Below are 17,362 nucleotides of genomic sequence, written 5' to 3'. Positions count from 1 at the left end.
AAGAAAGGAGAACTACAGGTCAATCCCCTTAATGAACATAGATGCTAAAATTCTCAACAAAATACTTCCAATCAAATCCACTGACACATTAAGAATTATACACCACAACAAAGTGGTGTTTACTCCAGGCACGCAAGTGTGGTGCAACACGAGAAAATCAATGTAATACAACACATTAACGAGTCAAAAGGGAAAATTCACACAATCATCTCATTTGATGCTGAAAAAGCATTCAACAAAATTTGCACCCTTTTTTGATAAAAACACTTCCTCAATAAGATAAAGAGCATAAATGAAAAACCCACAGCCAGCATCATACTCAATTGTGAGAGACTGGAAGCCTTTCCTCTAAGATCAGGAATGAGATGAGGATGCCCACTGGCACGACTATAGTTCAACATTGTGCTATTTGTTCTAGTTAGAGTAGTTAGGCAAGAAAAAGAAATAAAAGACACCAAATCGGAAAAGAAGAAGTAAAACTCTCATTGTTTGAAAATGACATGATATTATACTTGGAAAATCCTGAGAAATCTACGACAAAGCTACTTAAGCTAATAAACAAATTCATCAAAGTAATGGGATACAAGATTAATGCGCAAAAATCAGTAATGTTTTTATACACTACTAATGACCTAACAGAGGAGGCAATTAAGAAAGAAATTCCATTCACAGTAGCAACTAAAAGCATTAAGTATCTAGAAATAAACATAACCAAGGATGTAAAGGACCTGTACACAGAAAACTACAAAACATTGCTAAAAGAAATCAAAGAAGACCTAAATAGGTGGAAAGACATTCCATGTTCATGGATAGGAAGGCTAAATGTCATTAAAATGTCAATTCTACCCAAATTGATGTACAGATTCAATACAATTTCTATCAAAATTCCAACAATCTGATTTGCAGACTTGGAAAGGCTAGTTATCAAATTTATTTGGAAGGGAAGAGAGGCCTCAAATAGCCAAAAACATCCTTAAAAAGAAGAATGAAGTGGAAAGACTTACACTTCTTGACTTTAAAGCTTATTATAAAGCCACAGAGGTCAAAACAACATGGTACTGGCACAAAGATAGACATATTGATCAATGGAATTGAATTGAGAGTTCAGAAATAGACCCCCAGACTATGATCAATTAATTTTTGACAAGGCCCCCAAATCCACTGAACTGGGACAGAAAAGTCTCTTCAATAAAGGGACTGTGAGAACTGGATATCCTTATCCAAAGGAATGAAAGAGCAACCCTACCTCACACCCTATTCAAAAATTAACTTAAAGTGGATTAAAAACCTAACTATAAGAGCCAGTAGCATAAACCTCCTAGAAGAAAATTTAGGGAAATATCTTCAGGGCCTAGTAATAGGAGGTAGCCTCTCAGACCTTACACCCAAAGCACAAGCAACAACAACAACAAAAAAGATAAATGGGAATATCTCAAAATGGAACACTTCTGTGCTTCAAAAGACTTTTTCAAAAAAACGAAGAGGCAGCAAATTCAATGGGAGAAAATGTTTGAAAACCATGTATGTGATAAGGATTTGATATCCAGTATATATAAAGAAATCCCACAACTCAACAACAAAAGTACAAACAACCCAATTATAAAATGGACAAAAGATATGACTAAACATTTTTCCAGAGAGGAAATACAAATGGCAAAAAAAGCACATGAAAACATGTTCATCTTCATTAGCTATTAGGGAAATGCAAATCAAAACCACAATGCTATATCATCTCACTCCTATAAGAATGGCCACTATTAAAAAATCAAGAAACCACAAATGTTGGAGAGGGTGTGAAGAAAATGGAACTCTTATTCACTGCTGGTGGGAATGTAAAGTGGCACAACTGCTATGGAAGACAGTTTGGCATTTCCTCAGAAAACTAAATATCAAGATGCTCAATGACCCAGCAATTCCACTACTTGGTATATACCCAGAAGATCTGAAAGCAGTGACATGAACTGACATTTGCACACCAATGTTCATAATGACAATATTCCAATTGCCAAGATATGGAAATAATACAAGTGTCCAACAACCGGCAAGTGGATAAACAAAATGTGGTATATACATATGATGTAATATTATGCAGCAGTAAGAAGGAATGAGGTCTTGAAGTATGCTACAACATGGATGAAGTTTCAAGGCATAATGCTGAGTGAAATAAGCCAGACACAAAAGGATGGATATTGCATAATAGCACTAATATGAACCACCCAGAAATGTAAACTCGGACTCTCAAAATGTACAACATAGGGGACCTAACATAGAAGCTAAAGAAGGAGGAGCGGTTACCTAATAGGTACAGATTTGTTAACAAGGTTGATCTTAAATGTTTGGGAATGGCTAGGTGATGGTAGCTCATACTTTGGATTACAAGTAACAGAGCCTATTGAAGGTGAATATGATTGAAAGGGGTTGTCTAAAATCCTGTATCTCACTGATTACTACTACAAATATAAACAAGTTCTTACATGAACTACTTGAAATTTATGACACTTGTACAAAGAGTTAATAATAGAGTTGTATTTGGGAAAATTTACCTATTGCATCCTATGAACTATATATAATAGCAATACCTTACTACTACCACACCAGTACTAGGAATAATTGGCAGAGGGGATAACAGATATGGGGAGTTTTGAGTTTTCTTTTACGTGTGGCTGTGCATATCTGCTATTTTTCTGCAATGATGAAGCTAAGCCTTCTCATAAACCTGCCTAAGAGTCATCCCCAGAGAACTTCTTTTGTTGCCCAGATGTGGCCTCTCTCTAAGCCAAGCTCTGCAAATAAACTCATTACCCTCCCTGCTATGTGGGACATGACTTTCAGTGATGCAAGTTGCCCTGACAATGTGGGACATGACTTCCAGGGATTAACCTGGCCCTGGCATCATGGGACTGACAATGCCTTCTTGACCAAAAGTGGGGAAAGAAATGTAACAAAATAAAGTTTCAGTGACTAAGAGATATCAAATAAAGTTGAGAGGCAATTCTAGAGGTTACTCTTATGCAAGCTTCAGCCAGATATTACAAATTGCCATGATATGTCAAGCCCCAACCAAAAATATTCCTGAAAACCCTAAGTAAAACCCAGGGCTCTAAGACTCTATAAAAGTTTTACTTATTATTTCCCAGAAACTTAAAACCACCAGATTCCTCCTATGCCAGATATGCCATGAAACTTAGAGGTACCAGTTTCTCCCAGAACATCAACCACTTGCATTCCCCTAATCCATAATGTCAACACCTATTTTGTACATGCAGAAATTAGAATGGTCATTGCACATATATCCCTGAAGAATGAGAAAATGATCAAATGAGAGAGAAGAGTTGTAACAGAGAAGCTAGGATTTAACAAATGATTATGAATACTGAATCATTATATAGATATTTCTTTTTAGTTTCTAGGCTATTAGAACAGCAAGAAGGAAATACCTGAATTTCTGGAACTGTAACCCATACTATATGTGCCAATTTGTATATATTATGTCCCCCCAGAAAAAGCCATATTCTTTAATACAGTCTTGTGGGGGCAGATTGATTAATCTGCTTGATTAGGTGTGACCTCTTGGTTGAATGCTTCCATGGAGATTTGACCTCACCCATTCAGGGTAGGTCTTGATTAATTTACTAAGGTCCTTTAAGGAGCTCTCACAGAGAGAGGAGAGAGGAAAATGCCCCAGGATATGCCGAGCCAGGACACCCAGACATTAGATGCTTGGAAGCGGACAGAGTTGCTTGTTGACTCTTTGAGATGCTAGTGCACAGTTTGCTCTGGAGAAGCTAAGAAAGGAAAAAAACATCCCAAGAGTTGCTGCTGATGCTTAGACATTCTGGAGAACGCTATTGTGAAATGCAACCTGGGAGCAAGCAGACACCAGCCGCATGCCTTCCCAGCTGACAGAGGATTTCCAGACACCATCGGCCATTCTTCAGAGAAAGTACCCTATGGTTGATGCCTTAGTTTGGACACTTTTATGGCCTTAGGACTGTAACTTTGTAACCAAATAAACTCCCTTAATAAAAGCCAATCCATTTCTGGTATTTTGCATACTGGCAGCATTAGCAGACTGGAACAGATTTTGGTACCAGAGAAGTGGGGTGCTGCTGAGTTTGCAAATACCAAACATGTTGGAACAGCTTTTTAAATGAATAAGTGGGAGATTCTGGAGAATTGTGAGGTGCTTGCTAGAAAAGGCCTAGATTGCTTCGAAGAGACTGTTGGTAGATATATGGACTCTAAAGATACCTTTAATGAGGCCTTAAACAGACATGATGACTGTGTCATTGCCAATTGGAAGAAAGGAGATCCTTCTTTTAAAGTGGCAGAGAATTTGGCAAAATTGAGTCCTGATGTCAGATATAAGGTGATACTTAGTTGAAGAGATCTCCAAGTTAAAGTTGAAAATGCAGGCTGGCTTTTCCTTGCAGCTTATAGTAAAATGCAAGAGGAAAGAGACAAGCTCGGAATTGAATTCTTGGGTACAAAGAAACAAGAAACTGATAGTTTGGAAAATTCTGGGCTTCCGGAAAATGAGACCCCAGAAGCTACAGCCCCATGTGAGGATTTAACCAAACATAAAACCCAACCACCTTTTCAGTACAAGCCAGGATTGGAGATGTAATTATTCGGAAAGAATTTGTGGAAAGTCCTATTGTCTGATGATTTTGATCCCTGTAAGCTGCACTCCAAGCCAATTAATTTTTTGTAAGATCTGTATAAATGGAACTACTTCCAGTCTGGACTGGAGGGGATGGAGAAGAAACAAATTGAAGAAAAAATTTATTCAAAGACAGAGCCATGGAGATTGACATCTGGAGTTGAGAGGTCTCGGGCAAGGGGAGCAGAGCAACCCACACACATGGAAAGGGTAAGTTTGCCCCAGAGGCAGAGGGTGTGCCTTCCACCTCATTGCTCTGGAAGAGTGCTGCCACCTCGATCCCCAGAGAGGGTGGAGCACATTCCCCAAGGATTGGGGAGAGCCTTCACTGTTTGGAGAGGAAAAAGCATTTGCCCAACAGGGGCAGAGTCCAGTTGGCACCCCGATGATTGAGGATGGTGGGACTGAGAAGAAGTTGTCTCCCCATTGTGTGGATATGTTGGAGCACTCACCCCAGCATTTGGAGAGAAAAGGGCTGCTGCAAAGGCCTTTAGAAAGAGTTAGATTCCCGCTCTCTCAAGACCCATGGACACAAGTCATTCTATAAATGACTCTCAGACTTTGAAATCTAATGGAGTTTGCCCTGAGGGTTTTAGGAACTGTTTTGGTCCTGTGACCCTGTTTTCCTTTCAGTTTCTTCCTATAGTAATGGGAACATTTATCCTATGACTGTCCCTCCTTTGTATATTGGAAGCAGACAACTTGTTCTAAGGTCCACAGCTAGAGGGAATTTTGCCTTAGGACAGACCATGCCTGTAATTGATTTTGATAAGATCTTGTACTTACCTATTGTTACTGAAATGATTTAAGTTTTTGTGATATTCTGATGGGATGAAGTTATCTTGTATTTGGAAAGAATATGTCTTTTGAGGGTCCAGGGGGTTGAATATGCTGGTTTGTATATATTATGTCCCCCAGAAAAAGCCATATTCTTTAATGAAAACTTCTGGGGGCAGATTGATTAATATTTTTGATTAGGATGTGACCTCTTGATTGGATGTTTCCATGGAGATTTGACCCCACCCATTCAGGGTAGGTCTTGATTAGTTTACTGGAATTCTTTAAAGGGAGCTCTCACAGAGAGAAGAGAGAGGAAAATGCCCCGGGATATGCTGAGCCGGGACACATAGACATTAGATGCTTGGAAGCCGACAGAGTTGCTTGCTGATGCTTTGAGATGCTAGCCCAGAGTTTGCTCTGGAGAAGCTAAGAGAGAAAAAAAATGCCCCAAGAGTTGCTGCTGATGCTTAGACATTTTGGAGAATGCCATTTTGAAATGCAACCTGGGAGCAAGCAGATGCCAGCCTTCCCAGCTGAGGGAGAAACAACCCATATTTAAGCAAACCACTTGTAAAAGTCCTCATTGACTCAACATGAGCATATTGACACTAGAATAAATGGTATGAATGTCATCGAAGTGCTAAAGCCTTTGTTAAAAGCTCTGGCCACAGACAATACAATGGAACTCAAATTGGAGATAAACCATATGAATGCCTTCTGTACCAGCTTATATATATTATGTCTCCCAGAAAAAGCCATGTTCTTTGAGGCAATCTTGTGGGGGCAGACAGATTAGTGTTGATTAGGTTGGAACCTATTGGTTCGGTATTTTCATGGAGATATGACTCAATCAACTATGGGTAAGACCTTTCATTGGATTACATCTATGGAGGTGTTGCCCCACCCATTCAGGGTGGGACTTTATTGGATCACTGGAGCACTTTAAAAAGAGCCACACAGGCCCAGATGCAGAGTAACTGAGAGTAACATTTTGAAGAGGAGCTGCAGCTAAGAGAGGACAAAATGCCCCAAGAGCAACATTTTGGAGAAGGTCTCCTCACTTCCACTCCTGTCCTCCTGCAATCCATCCTCCATTCAGCAGTGACATGATCTTCGGAAAACATAAATCACGATGGTTACACAACACTGTGAATGTAATTTATGCCACTGAAAATTGGGCACTCAAAAATGGTTAAAATGGCAAATTTTATTATATGTATTTTACCACAATAAAATTTTGAAGGAGAAAAAACACAAGATAGCATTTCACACCCACTAGAATGACAACTATTTTAAAAAAACAGAAAATTACAAGTGTTGGAGAGGACATGGAGAAAGGAATGTTCTTTCATTGCTGGTGGAAGTGTAAAATGGTGCAGTTGCTGCAGAAGACAGTTTTTGGTTCCTCAGAAAGCTATTTATAGAATTACCATATGACCCAGCAACACCACTACAGGTATATACCCAAAAGAATTGAAATCAGGGACTCAAACAGATATTTTCATAGTGATGTTCATCATGACATTATTCACATTTGCCAAAGGATGGAAGCAATACAAAAGCCCATCAACAGATGAACAGATAAATAGGATGTGGTATATACATACAGTGGAATATTATTCATTCGTCAAAAGGAATGAAGTTCTGATACATGTGACAGCATGGTTGAACCTTGAAGACATCATGTTGAGTGAAATAAGCTAGACACAAAGGGAAAAATATCATATGATCTCGCTGATATGAAATAATTAGCATAAGCAAACTCATAGAGTCAGAATTTGGAATGTAAATTACCAGGTGCTGGGTTGAGGTTAGGGAATGTGGAGTTAATGCTTAAATTGCACAGAATCTCTATTTGGGTTGATTGTAAAGTTTTGGTAATGGATGGTGGTAATGGTAGCACAGCATTGTGAATGTAATTAACAGCACTGAATTATATATGTGAATGTGAATGTGGTTGAAAGGGGAAATTTCAGGTTGCATATATGTTACTAGAATAAAAATTAAAACAAAATATAGGACTGTACAACACAGTGAAGCCTATTTTAAATGGATTATAGCAAATGTACCACACTAATGCAAAGTGTTAATAATAGAGTAGTATATGAGAACTCTATTTTCTATATCTTAATGCATGTTATTTCTGTAGACCTACAATTTCTCTAACAAGCAATTATTAATTTAAAAAGCACAGCAAAGAAAAAAAATCAATAAATCTGACTCTTCCTCAGTGTCATGTGGAAGCGTCATAGGTTTTCTTTAAGAAGTTGTATGCCAAGTCTATTCATTTCAGCCTGTTTTTAACAAGTAAAAAACAGAAGCTGTATCAGGGACATCTGCACTGACATCCAAGAATAGGAGATGGATCAATTAAATTATAGTGCTTTAACTACATAACTATGAACTGTAGTTTCAGGAAACTTTGAAAAATATTTGTGATATATTAAGTAAAATAATAAATACAAAAAAACATACTCTGATTACAATGACATATAAAAACTAAAAGGATAATGTAAAAATGAAAATAGTTATAACAGGTATTTGAAATATGAGTCACATTTGCCCTGCAATTTTATTTTCTGAAATGTCTCTAGATGTTCTTTTTTTATTATGTATTTGCAATTTTTAAAATATATCCAGAAGCATCTATGGGTATCTTCTATGGAGTATGGTCTTTTATTAGCAAATTAGTTACATCTTTTGTTACAATTATTAAAGATTCCAGTTGCGATTAAAGTTTCATTTGATTGATAGCACTGTCATTTAAAATACAAAATCGAAAGTGACTAAATCAAACCAACCAAATGTTTCAATTTTAATGAGATTTGAACACTCTAATTTATCCAAATACCTTTAAAAGGCTGTTTAAAAAATGAATGTTGTGATGATTAGATATATTCATCTTGCTATAAATAACAAGATTGTCCAGTGTTTCAAGATGAAAATGGGATGGAATTCTTACAAAAAGGAACACTTTCAATCCTCACCAAAGCTAGATGCCGATTGCTAAGTGTGAATGAATAACAAAGGCCTATAGCCGTTTATTCATTCATTTAGGCAATCAACATTTACTAATTACTTATAGGGTAGTGATTTTAAGGATGGGCTTGAGAACCAGACTGCCTGAGTTTAAATCTCTACTCTACAACTTTACTATTCTGATCCTGTGTATCGAAAAGATAAGTTGGGTTTGCTATGGTAAAAGATCAAAACTGAAATCTTAAAAACATCAAGGTTTGTTTCTCACTTCTACATTTCCATTGTGGGGGAGAGGGAGCTTTGTTCCACCTAATCACTCAGAAATCTTTGGTGATGCAGTCTCTTGTGTCTTATAGTTATGTATGCACTTTGGAGGGTCTCATACCAGCAATTAAATGCTTCAGCAAAGAAGTGAACCAAAGCACCGAAGTGCAATTCTGCTCATAGTTTATTGACCAGTAGTAGTCACAAGGTCACCTAACCGTAGGAGGGTAAGAAGTAATCCTCCCACATGCCAGGAAAGAGAGTTGGCCCAGGGAATGGCAGGCATGAAAAGTCTATGACATCTTGGGAAAATTATTTAACTCCTTTGTGCCACAATTTCTTCATTCATAGAATGAAGATAATAGTGTCTATCTTATAATGTTATTGTAAGGATTAAGTTTGAACTGTGCTTGACACCTAATAGTAAATGCTATTATTATGTACCAGCCATTGTGTTAAGCAGTAGGAACAAAAAGATGAATAAGACAGCTGTTCCCACCCTGGGAGTTCACACATTAGCAGAGAATATACACATATAAACTATAATTCAGCAGGAAATCTGATTCATTTCACTTAGAAAAATTATCTTAGTTCTGATTGCTGAATAATGCAGAAAGGCAGAGTAGCATGGGAACGTGGAACACAGGCTATGGAGTCAGGCAATTCTTGGTTTGACTCTTGGCTTTGCCATTTACTGGTTGTGACTTTTACAAGTGACTTAACTTCTCTAAGCCGTAGTATCCTTCTCTGAACTTAAATAATTCACCTGAGGTTATGAGGATTAAATGTAAAGCAGGTAGTGGAGACAGAGAAGAGGCGAGAAGAGGGGAGGAGAGGGGAAGGGAAAGGAGGGTTCAGATCAATATATTTCTTGATCTAGTTTTCCCTCTTCCTGCACCTACTCTGTCCAAAAACCAGCCCATCTAGATTGTTCTCAATCATTTTGAGTCTCCACCCCCCACCCCCATGAGGGACATTACTCTCAGGGGAATGAATCTCCCTGGAGATGTGGGACATGATTCCCAGGAATGAGCCTGGCGCTGGCAGTGAGGGACTGAAAATGCTTACTTGACCAAATTGAGGGGTGGGGGGGAGGCTGAGAGATCCCTGATAGAGTCAAGAGGCTATCCTCGAGATTTCTCTTATGCAAGCTCCAGCTAGACATCCCAATTGGCCACAGCATGCCATGCCCTTACCAAAAGTAGTCCCCAGATACCTAGGTCCTTACCTGATATTCTATAAAAGATGCACTCACTAAGTTTTATCTTTCAGAAACTTAAATCCACCAGAGTGTTCCTATACCAGACAAGTCCTAAAACCCAGAGGCAACAGCCTCTTTGAGATCAATTATCAGATGTGGCCCCCTTCCCCGTACTGTCAACACCCCCTTTTAATATGAACAAGTTAGGGTGTTCACTGCCTAGACACCCCTGAAGATGGAGAAGGAGATTAAGTGAGGGGAAGAAGTAGCAACAAACAAGATAAAATTGAACAAAGGTCTACCAATACTGAAACTTTATATAATTACGTATAAATATTTTTGGATGCTGGAGTGTTGGAATGGCTGGAAGGAGGTAAATGACATGGTAGAACGGTAGCCTATAGCATCCCTTGGGATTTGCTCTATAGCTGCTCGTTGAATTGTCTCTTGAAGGTCTTTACCTTTCTGTATATACCTTGTATTGCATAATAAGGAAAGAACTGAAATTGTGGAACTGTAACCCATAACAATTTTTGAAATTACCTATATGACTGCTTGTTGAGCTGTACATTAAGAGATGACACCTCTCTGTATGTATGTTATATTTTACAATAATGGAAGTGGCTGAAGTTGTGCAACTGTGACCCATGACATTCTTTGAGATTTGCTCTCTAACTGCTTGTTAAATCATACATTGAAAGTTATCACTGTTGTGTATATATGTTCAAGCTCACAATTAAAAAAATGGAAAAAAAAGAAAGTCTCCAAAGGTCATCTCATTAATTCTCCAAGAACTAGTTTTCTATCCTCCATCATTTCTTTTTCCTTTTTCCTACACAGAGCCACAAGAAAGACCTCTCCAGCTCCCACTAGCATTACTGGCCAGTAAGGCATTGCTTCTGCTACTCACAGAAACTCATAAGATGGTCCCTAGAAGGGAAGATGGGAAGCTCTACTGTAAATCAGCTGTCCTAGACATCCCTTAATTAACTTTTAACTTGCAAACAGTTCCCAAGTCCTATATCACATTCCTGTGAACACCTGGTTAAGAATCTTAACTATAATCAATCTTCTATTGCATGTAGTTAGTTGTGTAGATATTAGCACAAAAATAAGTATTCACTGTCAACCGAAAGTTAATTTTCATATCTACCCAAACAGATGACCCCAATTCTATCACAGGTTAAAAAAAATGACTTCCAGTTCCATAAAATGATAGACAGTTGGTATTTTCCTTTAATGTGAGTTCCTAATAAATAGTGACCCATGTACTTTTTTTATTGTATAATCCCTAACACCCTATGGACAATCAAAAAATACGTAGTGATAGCTTATAACACAGCTATAAATTAGCAATAATTAACCTTATTGAAATATTTTCAATAAAATTAGAATAGAACTTCCTAGCCACCAGCCTGAGTATGACACTATATAAACACCAGAAAACCAATAGCACAAGAGAAGCTTGGGCTGAAATGTTCTCCCTCTCTAGTCTGTTCAGTTTCTTGGCAAACTACTAGGAGCTGAGGGAGGGTTATTCATACATGCCCTTTGCTGTACTCCTGGGCACCGACACCAAATGAGACCCCATATTTTGCTTTTGCCTAAAGCCCTGGGCACGTTTTCCATGGCATAGCACTGTTTCGGGGAAGAATCCTAGGCCTTTGGTTGAGGCTCAGCTGCTTAAGACACCTGTTCCTCAACCATGTGCCTAGCCAAGAAAGAATCTCAGGCTTTCTACCTGTCCCTACCTCCCAGAAATCTGGTGTGTCCCAAGAAGACTTATCTGCCTTGCTGCTTCTCCTGCTTCAGCCAAGTCTGTGGTATCTCTCTATTCTCCTCTCCTTGACAGGCAGCATGGAAGACCCTACAGAGGAGGTGAGTACCAATGTACTGGCTAGAATGAGGGGTGTCTTCCTCAGTTCCTGGTGACCATGCCCCTCAACTACCCCAATTTCTGCTTCTTTCCTGCCCTAGCAAGATTCTTCTTATTGGGGCTGCAAATTTCATTACCTTATACTTTTTGGAGACAAACTGTGTGTGTGTGTGTGTGTGTGTGTGTGTGTGTGTGTTGTGTGTGTGTGTGTATGGGTGTTTTAATTTAAGGCAATTTCTACTCCTGTTTCTCAGAACATATTTATGGTATGTTCATTTAAAAAAAACAGACTCACTTTGATAATTAAATTTTCCCTTTTGCAACAAACTTTGATATAAAAAATTATTCATTTTTAATTTATTCACTCAAAAGGTATTTATTCCTTGTTTAAACAGGTTGAACTTAAATGTTCGGAAATGGACAGAAGTGACGGTAGCATATTATTGTGAGGATGTGCTGGAAAGGGGAAGTTTAGAGTCTTGTATATCACCATAAGGAAAGCTGGAGGTTAAAACATGGGAATGCATAACACAGTGAATCTTGTGGTGGACAATGTTGTGATCAACTGTACAAATATAAAAAAGTTTTTTCATGAACCAGAGCAAATGTATAACACTATTACAAGGAGTTAATAATAGACTAACAAACTATGGACTATAATTAACAGCAATATTTAAATACTCTTTCATCAATAGTAACAATATACCACACCAATGCTAAGAGTCAATAATAGGAGGGGATAAGAGTTATGGGGGAATTAGGGTTTTCATTTTTATTTTTAGTTCTTTTTGGAGTAATGAAAATGTTCTGAAACTAATCATGAGGATGCATGTACAGCTATGTGATGTTACATGAGCCAGCGATTGTATACTTTGAATGGGCTGTATGGTGTGTGAATATATCTCAATAAAATTGCATTTTAAAAAAAGATATTTATTCCTGCCAATGCTGTGAAAATGAGAAGACAGTTCTTACAGAACATACAGTTTCTTGGGAAAAACAGACATTGAATAGTAAAACATACAGCTGATCCTCATTGTTTGCAGTAGTTATGTTCTATAAAGTTGCTGCAAACACTGAATTAGTGGTTACTGAAATATCGTCCCTGGAGGAAATACAGGGTTAGGCTCCTGCAAGCCTCTAGCCATGACATTTTCATCAACTGATCAATACATAACCTTGTTTTATGTGTTTGTGTTTAAAGACACCTTATTTCATATATATTATTGATTCATTAACTTTGAATTCATGGTCAACGGCACTATAACATATGCCTTAAAAAAGCAAATCTAATGTATCACGGCCTTCTTGCACTTCGGAACACGAGACAGTACTTCAGAACTATGCTTGGGGGCATTTCAAACAGCAAAATCACCAGTAAGAAGAAAAAAAATGTAAAACACATGGCACTAAATATAACGTGAAAAGGACACTTGTTCTCAGTCTTAGAACGTTGCCCTGTTTGACCTTAGCTGGGAATGTGCACATCAGGTGACTGAAATTTTTTGCACTCTGTGTATGACCGTGAATGACTGCAGAAGTGCCATGAGTCTTGATTTTTGCAGTTACCAGTACATTTTAGTGAGTAGGTGAATTTGCAAATACAGAATCTACAAATAATGAAGATTGACTGCAATTATTTAATTACTATTATAGTAAGTGCTGAAAAGGAGTAAAACAAGTTGCTAAAAGAGGATATGACCAATCACCTGACTTCATGCAGAGAGGCAGGGAGGGCTTCCTTGAAGTCATGCTGTTTGAACTGAACTCTGAGGATTTAGTAGACAATATCTAGCAAAGGAGGTGTGTGGAACTAGGGGAAGCAACATAGGAGAGAGCATTCCAGGAAGCTGAAACAACATGTGCAAGGGTCCTGAAGAAGGGAAAAGCTGACTTCTCTCAGGAAGAATGTGGCTGAAATGCAAAGATCAAGGAGGTCAGTGCCCAAGAGGAAGCCGGCAAGGCAGGTAGAGGCCAGATCATGCGGAGCCTTTTTTGGCCACGTTAAAGACTTTGGTCTTTACCTTATGGGCAATAGAAAGTATCAAAAGGTTTTAGGCCCAAAATTTACATGATTCTATTTTTTAAAGATAGTTCTAACTGTTATGTGGGAAAGGTATTGGAGGGAAGGAGATAGGAAGATATTTCATTAGTCTGAACTGATTGATGATAGTAGGTAAGCCTTGGCTTGTGGCAGTAGAGATGGAGAAAAGTGGGTAGTTTTGAGATATATTTATGAGGTAGAATTGACAAACAACTACGGTCTGGGAATTCAAATTATTAGATATGAATTTAAGTTAAAAAAGGGAAAACAATGTAAATTTAAAGGGAAGTCCCCATTTAGATAACAGGGTGGCAGAGAAGTCTTCTTTGAGGATATATTTTTGCAGAGAATAAAGGGTGATATGGCAGAGTTAGATTTTAGGCCTAAAACCTAAAACTCTGGTTGTTGGAGATTTTTTATTTATTTCATAATATATAGAAATATTTTGTATATTACATATTAGTTACATATATTCATATACATAACATGAATACATATGTGTAGTCAAAATGTTCCCTTAAGAAAAATAAAAAGCTCTGAGATGTTCCAGTCACGTTTGTTGAATATAGGGTTACACAGACTGGGCTACTTAGTCCAGTTGGTTTGCTTGGAAAATAATGAAGTATTTAGAGAATGTGTTTGTATTATACAGCATAAATTGTACCTACAGATATAATGCTACTTTGTTTCTGCTTTCTCATTCCTGAGAGAAAAGGGACTCCTAACAACTGAAACCATTGGTTTCAAGCAAAGCCAAACACAGACACAGCAGCCAGAGAGAAAGTTCTCCAGCTGCCTTAGTTTCCTTCAATCATCTGGAATCAGGCATTCCTGGCCCTTGACAAGGCCTGAATAGTGAAAGATGAGTTGTGACCATCTGGTACTTCTGGGCAGATGCCATTGGATTGTGAAGAAAGCACTGGGCTAGGAGTTAGGAAATATGAGTTCTAATCCCAGTTCTATACCTGGCTTCCTGGACTGCCTTAAATAGATTACTTGGCCTCTCTCTGGGCCTTTGGTTTTTCAGCTATAGAATTTGGAGCAAATTATCTCTGAGTTTCCCATAATACTCATTCTGTGATTCAAAAAGAGAATATGAAGCTCCCTATTTAACATTTCACAGACACAGTTTCTCTAGTCATTCATTAATTTAACAACCAAAAGAGAACTCACTATGTGCTAAGTTCTACTGTAGTCATCAGACACACAACAGTGAACAAAAACAGACACATTCTCATGGAGTTCATATTCTAGTGTCTCTACATAAATCCTGAGTCAATAAGAAAAGTGTCTTTAATAAACAGTTAAAAGAAGATCTTTTGATTTTTTGTTTTTAAGCATCCATTAGAGGAAGCAGTTTGTTCTTTCAAGACTTATCCTAGGCACTAGCTCCTTCCTCTGGGAAGCCTTTCCTCTGAAGACTAAGTAGCATTAAGTAGTTTCTTCTGTCTTTACAGCATTTTGTGCTATGTGACTTATTCATAAATTATTTGTAATTTGTATGTTGGTGTTAGTCATCTCTATCAGACTATAAACTCCTTGAATAAGTGACCATTTACCTCCAGCACCCTTAGCACAGTTTTAGGTCAGAGTAGGTTCTCAGTCCAAACTTGATGAATAAATCTGAACTGTTGTAACATGTTGTATCTGAAACCCCAAAATTTCTATGACTTGGATTGGAAGGGCTTTTACAGCAGGATTATGCCCATGGCTAAAATTTGACTCTTGGGCTCTTTCCAGTTTTCCTTTATTCTCCTGTCCTTTCCTGCTCCTGCATTTTTCTCCTATACCAAGGCTCAACCTTACCCAGGTACTGTTTCCACAGCTGTCAGCTCTCCACGGCACACTGTGGATTCATCCTTAGCAGTGGATCTCCCAGCACAGGGTCCTCCAAAGTGGGGTGGGCACATCCCAGGGAGTGCTGTAGAAAATCCACTGGAGTATGAAAAGAAAATACACACACACACACACACACACACACACACACACTGCTTACCAAGAAAATAAAAAAATCAAGATTTAATAACATTTTATGTGTGCATTGACATCAGCAGCCCTGATTGGTCTACATGTCAGATGTGTCTTGGCACATACTATACTCAGGTAACCTGAAGGGAAGGGGGGAAGGGAGTTTCCACTGCAAGGAGGGGGGGTCACTAGGTCACTGAGGGTTCAGTGAGGTAGATTTACAGATCATGTTATCTGGTTTTTTGTAATTTGTTCTCACAAAATAAAAAGGTAGCTTTGAAAGAGTCCTGCAAAGAAAGTACAGTTTGAACACTATACTAACAATAGCAAATACTTATGTGGCATTTACTATGTACCAGGCACTGTCCTGAGTGCTTCATCTCTGTTAACTCATTAATCGTCACAGAAACCTTGTCAGGAAGGTACTTTTCTTATTCCCATTTTAGTAATGAAGAAACTGGGACCAAGAGACATTATGTACGTTGCTAGTAAGTAGAAGAGCTGCAATTAAACCCAGGCAGTCTGCCTCTAGATCAATCAATGCTCTTTAACTACAATATGATACTGCTTGTAAGCATCAGGAAACAAGAAAATGGCAGAGCAAAAACTTCTCAGTCAGACATCTTAGGAAACTAATAGGCATGATGATTTTGTTGTTTGATAACTGTGACAGTGAAAAAATTTTTTATAAACCATCAAGAAGATATTTGAAATATGGAATTTGCATTCACTATCCTTAATGATGAACTTTGCCTAAGTTATTTATTGTGCCCAGTCAACAATAGTAGTGCATGTGATGAATTTATAATTAAATTAATCAACATGCATTAGTGGTGCGAATTTGCTTTCACTAAACGAATACCAGATTTTAAAAAAATTGTTGACTACTGCCCTAGAGATTAAGTGATGGCTAAAACTTTTATGAGGGTCCAGAAGCTGACACTCCAAAATGTTCATTGCGGTTACTTTCTGGGGAACGAAATTGTGAGTGGGAAACAGTTCTAAGATAAAATTTCCACTGTTCACATATATGCTTAAATATTGTTAGAATTTCACAAAATCACTTAGTTTTCAGGTCTGCTACAACAAAAGTACCACTGACTAGATGCCTGAAGCAATAGGAGTTTTTTGTTTTAGATTTTGAGACTGAAAGTCCAAAGTCAAGGTGACAGTAGGATCATGCTTTCTCTGAAGTCTGTGACATTATGGTGGTAGCTTGCTGACAATCCATATCTCAATCTCTCCTCTGCCATCTGCCTCCTGTCTCCTACTGACTCCCATTACTGTGTCCAAATTTCCTCTGCGTATAAGGACTCTAGTCATATTGGATTAAGGGCCACCTTGATTCAGTTTGGCCTCTTAACTAATAGGAGCTTCAAAGATCCAATTTACAAATGAGTTCACAGACACAGGACCTGTGGTTAGGATTTGAACATGTCTTTGTGGGGGACATGATTCAATCCATAACAGTTGTTTTATAGGGAAGAGAAAAAGAACAAAATTTATTTACATGTCTCTCTCTTACCAATAAAAAGTGCCTAACTTTAGCATGGCATTTAAGGTCTTGTGGGATTTGTTTGTGATTCA

General features: G+C 38.0%; 1 long non-coding RNA gene across 1 annotated transcript in view; it reads left to right on the top strand.

The window, feature by feature from the left end:
- The window catches only part of LOC119537479, a 28,782-nt gene extending 16,572 nt beyond the window's left edge, over window positions 1–12,210 (top strand). Inside the window, exons 2-3 of the long non-coding RNA XR_005217440.1 lie at window positions 11,646–11,765; window positions 12,159–12,210. This is a non-coding gene — a long non-coding RNA (uncharacterized LOC119537479). The remainder of the gene's footprint in view (window positions 1–11,645; window positions 11,766–12,158) is intronic.
- Window positions 12,211–17,362: the final 5,152 nt, after the last annotated feature.

Source organism: Choloepus didactylus, chromosome 6, assembly GCF_015220235.1.
Source record: "Choloepus didactylus isolate mChoDid1 chromosome 6, mChoDid1.pri, whole genome shotgun sequence".
Classification (NCBI taxonomy): Eukaryota; Metazoa; Chordata; class Mammalia; order Pilosa; family Megalonychidae; genus Choloepus; species Choloepus didactylus.
This window is presented reverse-complemented; position numbering and strand designations above follow the sequence as displayed.